Raw genomic sequence first — 14,307 nt, forward strand, 5'->3', positions numbered from 1 at the left:
AATAATCTTTTGAGATTAAAAGCATTTTCTGAAATGATAAACAATAAACAATGTGCATAGATCATGTTTGGTCTTTGTACAGACAGAGACTGGTATGCATGTGTTGTAACTTGTTTTTCTCTCTCTGTTGAATTTTAAGGGACATTCTAACCTCTTATGGTGACAGAAAATAGGACCATAACCAAAAATTAATATAGATGGGCAAAAAATAAATAAACAAAATTATATATATAAATGAAAATGATAAAATACAGGGGATCAAATCTCTATCTATCTATCTATCTATCTATCTATCTATCTATCTATCTATCTATCTATCTATCTCAAAGAGTATATAAATACAAAAGTAACTAAAAATGAATGGTGAATATTAGTGCATAATAAGAATTTTATAAACAGAAGTAAAAAGTTATTCAGGTCGGGTGTAGTGAGACTGGAAACAATGCGTTGCAATGAATAGTACAGGTAGAGACTAACTACTGGATTCCAAGTTGGATATAAAGACAGAAAGGCAACAAGAAAACGTTTATGAATGCTATGTAAATATTCTCTTTGGTTCGATGAACATGTAGAGATGTTTCTGCTGTCACGAGACGCTCCAAACAAGTAGGTGGCAGTCATACAGATGATACAACACGCAGCGTCCTGTGTTCTCGCGAGACTACATTTTTCCCTAATCGCGCCGCCCGCCCCTCTTTCTTCCTCTTTCCGCCATATTGCAGAACTGGTAAGGTTTGATCGCTACAATGCTTGTATAATCGGATTAAAATCACGGACATCGTTGTGTATCATCCACATCTAGACCGAGATATATGTTTATGAGCAGGCTAAACGCCAGGGCTGCGAGTTATTTGCCTACTCGCGCCTGTATGAACGGATATATTGTCCTGATATCCAAGGCTGTCCAACCTCTCCAACATTCAGCAGGGTCTGTCCGTGTTACTGAAGGACAGACGGGAATAACCCGAGTCAAACCAACGTACCCAAGCAGTCCGGTGCCTCATGTTAACAACAAATACATGTTATTGTGAAAGAGGAAGGGTTATGGTCAAGACAAACTCAGAAAGCTTAATTCGCTAGCTATTAAACGCACTACCAGAACGGTAATCATAGCGCATAGGTCTGGAGAAAATTGAATACAGGTGTGCCCTCATGAGCTACATTGTCTTTCTCAACAAGGAGCTGGTAGCATCATTGTTTCTAAAGAAATTAAAGCCACAGCTTCACTGTGAATAGAGAAACGTGGCAAACGGTGGTATTCATACATACACAGCCTCTCTCTCTCTCTCATAAATGAACACTCGATGAATTACAATTTTCTGAATATAATATTGAAGTGGAGATCGCTAAACTGCAAGCTAAGCGGTGTTTTCAGAAAGCAAGCGCATTTATCCACAGTGTAGAGAGAGCACGTGCACAGGGTTGCTAGGTTGACAAAGATAAGTAGCACACTTAACAGATATTTTTCTTGCGCAAGTGTAAAGCTCTGTTTCGGGGATCTCTTTTTTATCAGGCAGCTCAGTTGTGTTCCTCTGCGGCCAGATTAAACCTTGTTGTAGCCTATATATGCTATAGTCATTCTTTTTTTTAGAAACCTCGCACTTTTCTACTCAATTTTAAACGTTGTAAAAATATAAACAAATTAAACGCGGTCCACTGCTGAACACGTGCCACTATATCGATACTGGGCCAGCTGTATCGATACACGTATCGTCAAATCTCTGTGACGATACATCGTTGTATCGATATTTTGAACACAGCACTAATGAACGGTGTAGGAAAACTAATACTGGCTTTTGGGTGATAGTTCACCCAAAAATAAAAATGGTCATTTATGCATGTATGAATTTATTTTCTTCTGTTGAGCACAAAAGAAGATATTTTGAAGAATATGGATAACCAACACTGTTTTGGTCGTCATTGATTTCCATATATTTTTCTCCATACTATGGAAGTCAAGTCAATAGGGCCCATCAACTTTTTGGTTTACCCATATTCTTCAAAATATCTTCATTTGTGTTCAACAGAAGAAAGAAATTAATACATGATGAATACATTAATAAATGATGACAGAATTTTTATTTTTGGGTGAACTAACACTTTAACACTGGACTAACAGTATGCTCAAAGTACAGTAACACTGCCTCATTGGAAACAAATTTTTTTGCAAGAAAAGGAGTTGGTCAACGTGCTCTGGCAGAAGGCAACTTCTTTGAGCTGTAATGTCTCCAGCTGTGGAGAAAATTCTTTCAGCTGGTACACTGGTCCCTGGAACACAAAGATAGCGTTTTGCCTGGAGGGACAAAAGTGGGTACACTCCTTCATGCTTACACCACCACTTAAGTGGATCTTCTGAGAGAGGTATAAGTGTAACTTCTCTTTATTTTACAACTTATTCCCGTGCCCTGTCTGCAGCAGTAGCACTGACTACTTTAGCCACTGTTGCATAGGCTGCCCCAAGCAGATCCAACAGCGCACAGGATTCTTTTGACCTCTTTGTTGGGGCTGCGGAGGGGTCACCTTCACCAAGGGATATTTGCTCCTGTACAGGTGCACTGCCTCCATTACCAGCACTAACAGATCCTTGCTGCTGATAGTTAAAAACAAGGAAAATATCAATTAAAATTGTATTTGAATTTAATGTTGCCCATCTCCACCATACAGAAATTGTATTATTTTACTTTAATTTATTATATTTATATGCAGTCAATAAATATTGGTTTGTTTACATTTTCAGTTTTAAAACGTTATGCAACATACATCATGTGCCTTAACTTGCTCCAGAGTGACCATCTCACTGATCATGCTGTGAATGTGTCCTTGCGTTCCTCTTCAGAGATGAAAGAAAGGGTCTTGAAAAGAGGGTCCAGGGCAGACACAACATGCAGCTTCTCTTTTAGATTTGCATATCTTTATAGAGTAGACAATCATATTTAAATTACATTATGGCATCAACATACACAAACTTACAATTAACAAGAATGTAACCTGTTGTAACATTCACACAAATTTTACATTTTATAGATGGTACTTGCTGTTTTTGTAAACGTACCTAAACTTCAAGTTGTCATGCATGGCAGATTTGAGTTCCTTAATGACAGTCGAATCACTGGCAGTCGAGCGCATCTCATCAAGGAGCTGTGCGTGCAATGGTGCAATAATAGAGAGAGTAGCGGTGTTCTCTCCAGACATCACCAGAGTTGCACTTTTCATCGGCTGAAGAGCTTTCACGATGTCCTCTGCCACAGTTATATCTGCCTCTGTCAAAGTGCAAAGATCCTTTTCGCTCCGACGGACTTCAGGAGAAAGAAGTGCAGCTGAGATTGCCGGTTGCTGCTCCAAAAATCTGTCGAGCATGTCCAGCGCTCTGTTCCACCTGGTCACCACATCAATTTTACGTTTGCGACAGGGCAAGTTCAGTAGCATTTGTTTTTCTTTGAAAACTTTGTTAGCGTTAGCGCTCCTGTGAAAGAATGTCACTATGTGCCTAACTCGACCTAGCAACCGAGAGATGGCCGGAAGTTTCAGCGCAGCTTGCGATGCCAGATTTATTGTGTGAGCAAAGCAGCCAATATGGAGCAGCTCCATCATCATTAGTAGTGTTGTCGGTCACAATGACCGGGTCTTTCTTAGTGAGCCCCCACTCTTCCAGAGATGGCCGGAAGTTTCAGCGCAGCTTGCGATGCCAGATTTATTGTGTGAGCAAAGCAGCCAATATGGAGCAGCTCCATCATCATTAGTAGTGTTGTCGGTCACAATGACCAGGTCTTTCTTAGTGAGCCCCCACTCTTCCAACGCCTCTGAAAGCAATGCACATATATTTGCCCCTGTGTGACTAGCCTGCATAGCTCTGGTCTGCAACACATTTGAAATGAGAGCCCAGTCATCACGTAAATAATGGCAGGTGATTGTGACATAGGTGTCTTGACTCCTTGACGTCCAGCCATCGCACGTGAGGGCCACTCTGTCCGCTGACTGAAGGGACAGAGAAATGTTTCCCTTCACTTCATGGTACAGTCTTGGTATAATCTCTTCGCTTATCTGTTTACGACTAGGAATAGAATAACGAAGGCTCCAGCACAATCAACATGTAATGGAATCCGTCATTTTCGACTACGCTGTATGGCCTTAGATCTTTGCAAATATGAAAAGTAATCGATTCCGTGATCTTTTGTGCACGAGGTGAATTGTGAGGAATTTTGCTTGTGAATGCGTTTGAAATCTTCAGTGGTCTGTTCGGCTGTGGGGGTGTTAGAACCTGCACGTCTGGGTGATGTCTCGTCAAATGACTCCGCAGATTTATAGTATTACTACAGCATTTCACCTCAGAATTACAAATCAGGCATATAGCTTTGTTCTTGTCCACAGTATCTTTGTCATCGTGCTTGTGAAATCTAAAATGCTTCCATACCTCTGACTTTTTATGTGAAGGTGGTGTTGACATCGGGAACGCACCTGAATCCACCATTTTAAGCAATGAAGGAATGACGGACTCTCCGTTGTAACATCGCGCAAGGCAAATAAGGGGGTGACATCTAGGGGATTAGACTAGTAATAAGATTAACGTAAATCTTATGTTCAATGTTTGCGAAGATAAATATTGAAAAAAAATTGATTCGTGGCCTTTGAGAATCGATATTGAATCGACCACATTTTAAAAAACGATATATCGAAAAATCTATTTTTTTGCCCAGCCCTACACTTAATGGATGTTGTGTGTGTTTGTGTAATTGGCAGCAAGCAGAATACTGTCTCTAGCGCACACCATTGTACATATGAGAAGAAAATAAGCTTGTTAAAGAGAAAATCACAATGCATTGAAGAATCTTGTTTTTCTCCCACCCCTAATATTTAAGCAGTAAGGTAGTAGATATTGTGATTGTAGTCTCAGCTGACAGACATTTGTTAGGCAAAAGGAACAGCTGGTTTTAAAGGAGTAATTTTCATAATGACAAGCCTTGTTGAATTGGTCCTACAGGTTTTTATATCATATAAATGAGTTCCAATTGAACACATTTATTCATTTAGCAGGTGCTTTTGTCCAAAGCGGCTTAAAAAATTAGTAATACAACATGCAGTTCATCAGATGGGGGGACAGTAACACGAGAAGTTCTAGCAATACAAAGTTTCAAACATTGTCCAGAATAGTACAAGCTAGAAAATGGTGGGATACAGGTGCACTCTGTCTTTGACTACTGATATTATATGTGCATCAAGCACTCAAACCATTTTAAGCAATGAAGGAATGACGGACTCTCCGTTGTAACATCGCGCAAGGCAAATAAGGGGGTGACATCTAGGGGATTAGACTAGTAATAAGATTAACGTAAATCTTATGTTCAATGTTTGCGAAGATAAATATTGAAAAAAAATTGATTCGTGGCCTTTGAGAATCGATATTGAATCGACCACATTTTAAAAAACGATATATCGAAAAATCTATTTTTTTGCCCAGCCCTACACTTAATGGATGTTGTGTGTGTTTGTGTAATTGGCAGCAAGCAGAATACTGTCTCTAGCGCACACCATTGTACATATGAGAAGAAAATAAGCTTGTTAAAGAGAAAATCACAATGCATTGAAGAATCTTGTTTTTCTCCCACCCCTAATATTTAAGCAGTAAGGTAGTAGATATTGTGATTGTAGTCTCAGCTGACAGACATTTGTTAGGCAAAAGGAACAGCTGGTTTTAAAGGAGTAATTTTCATAATGACAAGCCTTGTTGAATTGGTCCTACAGGTTTTTATATCATATAAATGAGTTCCAATTGAACACATTTATTCATTTAGCAGGTGCTTTTGTCCAAAGTGTCTTAAAAAATTAGTAATACAACATGCAGTTCATCAGATGGGGGGGACAGTAACACGAGAAGTTCTAGCAATACAAAGTTTCAAACATTGTCCAGAATAGTACAAGCTAGAAAATGGTGGGATACAGGTGCACTCTGTCTTTGACTACTGATATTATATGTGCATCAAGCACTCAAACCGTTCTCTGAACAATGTCTCTGTTGCAGTGTGGCGTCATCAGCCCACGGTTCGATTTGCAGTTGAAGGATCTGGAGAAGTGGCAGAACAACCTCCTCCCATCCAGACAGTTCGGGTGAGTAATTGCCAGTGTCTAGCAGAAATGTTTTAAACACTATTTTATGAACATTTTGCTATTTTTGTACTGTATTTACTTTCTGCATTCACAGTAGATACTGATGGGTTTAAAGTAGTGCTGTCAAACGATTAATCGCATCCAAAATAAAAGTTATTGTTTACATAATATATGGGTGTATACTGTGTATATTTATTATGTATATAAATATAAAAAAAGTATTTAAGCTTTGTTCGGACCGAGGCCGCTAAAAAGATGGTTCTTGGTCCACTTCCAAATGAACTCTGGTGCGGTTCGAATGAAATATGAAAGATGCACAAACAATTCAAAAGATGAATTGTTGATGCCATGACGACAAATTGATAAAAGATGCACAAACAATTCAAAAGATGAATTGTTGATGCCATGATAGATACTGATGGGTTTAAAGTAGTGCTGTCAAACGATTAATCGCATCCAAAATAAAAGTTATTGTTTACATAATATATGGGTGTATACTGTGTATATTTATTATGTATATATAAATATAAAAAAAGTATTTAAGCTTTGTTCGGACCGAGGCTGCTAAAAAGATGGTTCTTGGTCCACTTCCAAATGAACTCTGGTGCGGTTCGAATGAAATATGAAAGATGCACAAACAATTCAAAAGATGAATTGTTGATGCCATGACGACAAATTGATAAAAGATGCACAAACAATTCAAAAGATGAATTGTTGATGCCATGATGACAAATTGATGAAAGATGCGCAAGCAACGAGGAAGTCAAGTGCCTTTTATGAGCTCTGTGTGAGTTCGCAGGTGGTGAAAAATAAAGTCATAAGTACACGCAGCAATGAGCGCGCTTAGTCCAGCAGACGGCATTAGATGAATTCAACTTAGAGGTGCTGATCAGACCGATCGGTGAATGGGTTTGAGTTATACTGTTTGGTCTGTGCAGCACCGCTTCAAGTCGAACACGGCTTTTGTTTGGGGTATTCGGTGAGTTCCGTTGCAAAATATACATCATTCAACCCGACCAATCAGGTTGAGAACGTAACACTATGCCTTTAAGTATGGTATCTTTAGGTTCGGTGTCAAAAATGCCAGTGTGAACGCTCAGCGGACAAGGACCAAATGTATCGCTTTCTTTTTTGGTCCGGACCAAACAAACCAAGAGAACCGAACTACAAGCGTGAACGCACCCAAAAAGCAGGTTGCTAGCTCGAGCTCAACTTGTCACCTTGAGTGTCTGGCACTGTAACCAGTTGCAAAGGTTGATGAAACAGATTAATTATTGATAGTCAATTAGCTATCCAAATTTGACTTGGCATAAATTGCTGCTATATTTGTGACAAATGAACCCTTCTCATTGCTTTGTATTTTTATTATAAAATATCTTGCAAATGTCAGCTATGTAGAACAGAAGCACCTAGGGTGAGATGCATTCAAAGGGCAGCAGCATCTTGGACAACCTGGTCATGCTTTTTGTCTCTTTATTCTCTGCAGATTCATTGTTTTGACAACCTCAGCTGGCATCATGGACCACGAGGAGGCCAGACGAAAACACACAGGAGGCAAAATCCTTGGGTTCTTTTTCTAAAACATGTAAAATCACCAACAAATAAACACAGTGGAAGACAAGTTGTATGTGTGCTTTGCTTTCTTAATGCATAACATGCTATGTACTCATTCAGACTAGCTAAAGGAGCGAATGTAAGCAGTAGGAAACGCATGATGCACACCGCCATGGAAAACTATTGTTCTGCCAATTGTGTTGTGATTGACGCCTCTCGAGTTTGGCTGAAAGTGTAATATTTAATTGTCAGTATCGATGCTGTCATAACACAAATTACACGGCAAACAGTGAAATGATGCAGATCTAGTTGAAAAGCTTCAGTTTACAGTTCAGAGGCTTTAAAACATTCCTGCTAGAATTTTACGTTTTGAGTGTTTTACGTCTGTCTGTTTGCTGGGAAAAGCATGTTTATGTGAAACTGAGATTGTGACAGAAGAGATGCAGTGACTTCAATCACTTGCTCGGTTTTAATTTGAGTGGCAATATTTCATGTCTGGCAACTGCAAGAGGAATGAAATGAGTGTGCTAATGAGCTTCACATTGAAATGCGCATTCCTTATTGGCGTATTCATAGCTCATCTTGGCTAGACTGTGGTTTGGAGAGAGACTGTCAAAACTGAGCTTGTCTAAGAGTGGAAAAAGTCCTCTTGTACTTGGGGCATGTGAAACTATTGGCACTTGCTTCAGTGCCAGACTGTTTGGAGTTTTAAAGTATCTAAATGTGGGGTTTTGATGTTATGATCTATAGATATTACACTAGACACAATAGATTTTCAGAGCTTAGGGAATTCCTGTCTTTCAATTGTTAGAGAAAACAAAAATCTAGAATGTTAGTGCTTATCAAGCTCATGTCGTCATTGATTTTCTGATTAATGAAAATCAAACATTAATTTAATGAGCAGACTTCATAAAAGATCATCACTGCTTTTTGCTTGATCTTCAGTGTCATCTTAATACTGATAAAAATTATTTTGTGCCGAGTAATGTGTTGTGCATTTGCTCATATCTCCCAGCAGGGGGCACTGCGCAGCCTCGTTTCTTGACGAGATCTATCGAGGTCTTGTCTAGATGGTAATCCTCATTTTGTGACATTCTCACACTGTTTCTTTGGATTTGGCGTTTGCTGTTTATTATGACCATTTCATTGAAACCAAGTAAAACAACTTGACAAACTACAAGGTTTAACAACTCACTATCAAAAAAACAAAAAAGACGGTAAAATAAATCCCCATTTCTAGCACTGATATAATCAAATATACCATTAGATAGTCAAATGATAGTCTTCCAGACAACAGCATTTTGAAGCAACAGCTAACCAAGACAACTAGAAAAATAAAAATTTTTGCATACTAACAATTTGGAAATCTACAAAAATACACTATTATTATTATTAAGGGCCGATATTTGCCACAAGCTGTTTTCCAGGTGCATTTTTTCTCTAACCCTATTAAATGTGTCATGTTTAATGTCAAATTCTTAAATGCACTTAACGTTAAATGCGTTTAGAATGATAAGACACTATGGGGTTGTTAGATTTGCATGAACTTATATTTTAAATATAAACAGAAATATGAATGATGGCGAAAATCAATGTTAGTTTACTTTTAAAAATGAAAAAAAGTTTTGCTGAGCAAGTCATTATTCATTCAAAAAGCTGTTCATTCTGGAACGAAACACCAGTTTGCCAGCTATCCAGTGCATTGTGATTGGCCGAATACCTCAAGCGTGATACCGAAATGTTACTCCCCTCACCATACTGTTGATGCCGTGTCCGGCACGACACTCCAAAGAGGAAGGAAAAAATGAAATCGCATCATATGACCCCTTTAACTCTGAGATTTGGTGTAGGCTTAACAACCTTTGGTATTTCTGATTTACTAGGGCAGAGTAACTTTTCATCTACTTTTCTTCTTGAAAACAAGATATTTTGAGGCAAAGGTTTTGAAATCAGATATTTTGAAGAAAAAGTTTCAGCATGGCTGAAATCATACCGTTTCAAAGCCGCTGACTTTGTAATATGCAACAAAACCAGTTTGTATTAAATCAGCCACCCTTTCTTCCTCCTGGGCATGTATAATAACTTTTCTTTCAAGTATGGAAGCTGTACTATCAGACGTGTGTTCGCTGCTGAAGGCAGTAATCAGGTCCAGGCCATTGCCCCTGCTGGCTAAGGGCTTATTTGATGACTGTAGATGTTGGGTGTTCAGCCCCATTTGGCCGTTCGTCTTTCTGTGGGCTGATGGGTATTGCTTTGAATCTTACAGATGACACTACTGTAATGAGCGGCAGCCTGTGTGGTTGTTCCTTTGACTGGGCTCCTCTGTGATGCTTTAATGGTTTTTCACAATGCCCTGCTGATGTAAAGGTGAACAGTCCACCCAAATCACGTCAGTCACCATTTAACGCTCATAATTACATCATTAATCAAACTTAATGCTCTATGATTAAAGTGACATTTCCCTGATTCATATCCTCTGTGCATACATTAGCTACGTGATGCTAACAAAACCATAGTTTATGTAGTTCAATTCTGAACCAAAGGACATGTAGCTTGAGAGTCTGTTTCATAAGCTAATGTTTACATGAATTTAAACGTTTGCTCATGCTATTAATATAGAGAATGAAGCTTTCATATGTTTCAAGGAAGTTAGTTGCCTCTCCTACATGAGATCCCTTAAAGAAATTCATAGCACTCTTCATTCTGCCTGTAAATAAATCCCTAAATATCAGTCAGTTTGCTTAAACATTCATCTTAAGGCTCTTTCACTTACGAAAAAGCTAAACCAATCACCTATGAATAGTCTATTCACATCAAGTGCCAAAGAGTATGTAAAGTTCTTTAGTTTATTTTTAAACTGATTTTTATAGTTATTCAAAAAAGTCATAATACATATACTGTATACAATAAACAATAGGTTATAGAACAATTTTTTTTCATCATAACTATTCTATTCACTTGAATAAAGCATTAAAAAATTCAATATAAAATTAAAATATACTTTTTAAACAATTTTCATACAGTCAACATATACTATACTAGACATTTAAATGCAATAATATGCCATAGTACCAAATAGTTTTTTAAAGACTATTATTATAATCATTATAATTCTATTAGTAGTGCCTCATCATGTGCCTTCTGAAGTTTTTCATCTTATAATCACTGGCCAAACATCATATACGAATAACTATATGGATGGATGGTAAAATAACTCATTTGCAGAGTAGGGGATGAAACTCTTCCTTAAACCATTGTAATCTCGTCCATCTTTCAAATGACTATGCATTAGTAACATGTAGTCTTATGCATGATACTGTTTAGGTGCATTGTGGTATGTCTTGTCGCTTTGATCCCTATAGAACAGAAATTATATGAGGACTCAGTGTGGTGGATTTTCAAGGAAACCCCAGAAAAAGGAAAAGATTGTAGACAGACAGCCTGCTGACAGTGACAACACAACTAGTAATTAGAACGATGAAACAGAGAGCGAGACACAGAAAGTGGCGGGCAGCCTGGGGCTTGAGCACAAACAGGCACTGTAAATAGATGCCTCCGCTGTAGCGCTCACTCCATCTCAGACTTCCTAATAGGTGCTTTTCAGCAGCAGTGTAGAGCTTATCAAGAAAATTGATCAAAACTCAGAATCAAGGAAACAAGAAACTGGCATGAAAAAAATGTAGGCTGTTGGCAAAACACTAATTTGGAACCTTGTTGCTTTGCCTGACACCTTCAGTGTAGAACCTGACCAGATTCCACTATTCACTTCTGAGTCCTAAAATGGGAGAAGAGGTTTAAGAAGGCCACAGACTGAATCATGGTGAATGCATCTTTTCTTTTTCACAATTTGTCATTTTCTTATCACTGTATAGAAATAAATACTCTTCAATCACATGCTTTGTGACATTCGAGGGTAGTCTGTTTTCCAGCTTTTGATCGGAGGAAGTCAGATCTGAATACAAAATTGTAGTCAGTTGTAAGAAAGGGGAAGGGTTTATGTTGGTGAAATGATTGGAGAAGTCTGGCATACAGTACGTCACCAAGGAGAGTAGTCTGTCATTTCACAGAAAGACATTTGGATTAAAATTTACAAGCTCAAAATTAAAAAAAAAAAAATTAAACATGCATGATGAATCATTCTCATTAAGACCAATAACATGCATTTAGAAAATAGATAGAGCGGATTTTAATTTCATGCCGACTTTGAGTACTTGATTCCACCACAATTAAAGTTACCATTAAAGTTTATCATTATTTATTCAACTTTATATTGTTCCCATGTGAGTTTCATAATGAACCAAAGGTATATTTTTTTTCCTTTGGAAAAAATCACAAGACAGCATAAAGTATCTTAAAAGTGATTCATACAATTTCATATGCAATATTCCAAGTCTTCTAAAGTCATACAATAGCTTAGTGTGAAAAAACTTTTTTTGTTATTCACTGTAAGTCTTGACATGTTCATAAGGTAAGTAGCAATGTCCAATTCAATCTTCAATTAATCATTTTGTCCAGTTTACAAAACCCATCCGAATGATTTATTCACAAATCTGACAGGTTTGTTTTTAAGTTCTACTCACTGACTCAAACTGTTCGCAATAGTGTAATCTTAAATATTTAGTCATTATTCATATTATCAGTGGATAATGACTTACATTTTAGTCTGTCGATCACACAAAGCTACTGTATGATTCCAGAAGACTCGGAATATACTTTTATGATACTTTTACAGTGATTTTATGTAATTTTTGAAGCTGTAAATGGAACATTACATAATTCAGAATGTCTCCCAATAGTGTTCCCCAGAAGAAAAGAAAGTCGTACGGGTTTATAAATCATGAACTTTCATTGTCGGGTGAACTAATCCCGTAAAGGTCAGTCATAAATCAGTCAATCACTGTTTTCTCTTTATGCATTTAGAGTAGCAGTACCAGCCTCTCTCAGAGTGTGATAAAAGAGCAGGCATCCTGTAGAGACCAAGCAGAGGACAGAAGGCTGGCCCTCCTGCCTGACGGAGAACCATATTGTCGGCATTAGCTGAAATGGCCAGTTTGGCCGGGCCAAGCACAGAGCTGATGAGTCAATTAGCGCAATGGCAGTCGAAGGGCAGCCGGCCCTCCTGTTCATCTAAGAGAGGTTGAAACCTAACCAGGAGCTAATCATCATCATTTATGAATGAAGCCATGTGAGGTGAGATTTTGTATGATGCTGGAGGTGAGAATGAATGAGCGCGATCTGAGCTGAGCTGTGAGGAGAGCTGTTTACAGAGGCAGAGGGCCTGTCTAGACCCAAGGTGATGTTCAGGACGTGGGCAGATTGCGAGGGCTGAACAGAGTGGCTCTGTGGACTTCAGAAAATGCTTGTAAGGAGTTGTTTTTCTGGGAGAGGTGTGTGAGTAAACAGCCTCTCGCCGTTGAAGACTCAAACACTTTGATGGTTTGTTTCAAATGGATTTTTGCCTTGAAGAAGGCATTTGTGGTCCAATATTGAGGGAAAAAATATTGAGAAACTGATTATTGTGATCAGAAGAGAGAAAGATATCAAACTGATGTCAAGCCTCCCTGAGCCTTTGTGTTAGAAACCCACAGAGCAGCGTTAACTAGTTTTCTAGAATTTAAATGTGTTATAAATGTATATTACATTTTTTTAACAATGAAAATGTAAAAAACCTAGATTTACGATGTTATTTAACTGTTGAATGTCTCATCACAGTCTGTGAAGAGGGTCCATATTAGCAATTTCTTGCAATAAACTTTTCATGAAATCATAATGTCCAAAGGATGCAGTTCTACAGCATATAGGTTGGGGGCAGTAGAGGCTTTCCTAATATTAACAACAGTGTAACACAAGGCTCATGTATCACTGTTCTCTAGTCGTGTTTGAAAGGCTTAAAACCCCAATTAAGATTGGTCCAGCTGATAACGGAATTAGCTTTGTAATATCGAAATGGCCAAAGTGAGTCTTGAAAGTGTTGATCAAATGCTTTTATTATCAAACCATCTGCTGGTCTTAGATTCGGGTGAATAAATAAATATTGATTAATAGAATGTCAATCAGGTGACCCCAGGTATCTGTATTAATCGCTAGGATGTCGCTAGGAAACTGCATCATGCACTGCTTTGGCATAATTTATGGCTGAATGTGCAATGGATCTAATAGCTGTGCAAGTGTGTAACTAATATAAACTTTCCTCACAATTATGTGACTGAAAGGGAGAATTGTGACATAATTGTGAGGAAATGCATATGTGAGGAATAACATACAGTAAGCTGGTCATTATCGCAGAATTACACCAAGAAGAGGTCTTGTATCAGCATATAGGAGTTTATTTTGAGAAAATTACTGGTTGACATGATCCCTCTTATTATTGTAACAGTGATGGAGAAACAGCTCTATAAAAAATAGAACTAAATTATATGGATTTTGGTGCATTCTTCTGCTCTCACAATGTTTCCAAGTTAACTATTCAGTGGAATTGCAATGTCAAGGTTGAATCTACAGCGTGAAACACAGCGACCAGTGTAGTCTGATTCCTGCACAAATCACTCCTGTGATCTAGTTCTTTTTAAGTGAATCCAAAGATCCAGTTTGTTATCAATAGTGTATCAATTTATGAAGCACAGATCACAACACATGAGCTGTGACTTCTGT

Source organism: Sinocyclocheilus grahami, unplaced genomic scaffold, assembly GCF_001515645.1.
Source record: "Sinocyclocheilus grahami isolate Dianchi unplaced genomic scaffold, SAMN03320097.WGS_v1.1 scaffold130.1, whole genome shotgun sequence".
Taxonomy (NCBI): Eukaryota; Metazoa; Chordata; class Actinopteri; order Cypriniformes; family Cyprinidae; genus Sinocyclocheilus; species Sinocyclocheilus grahami.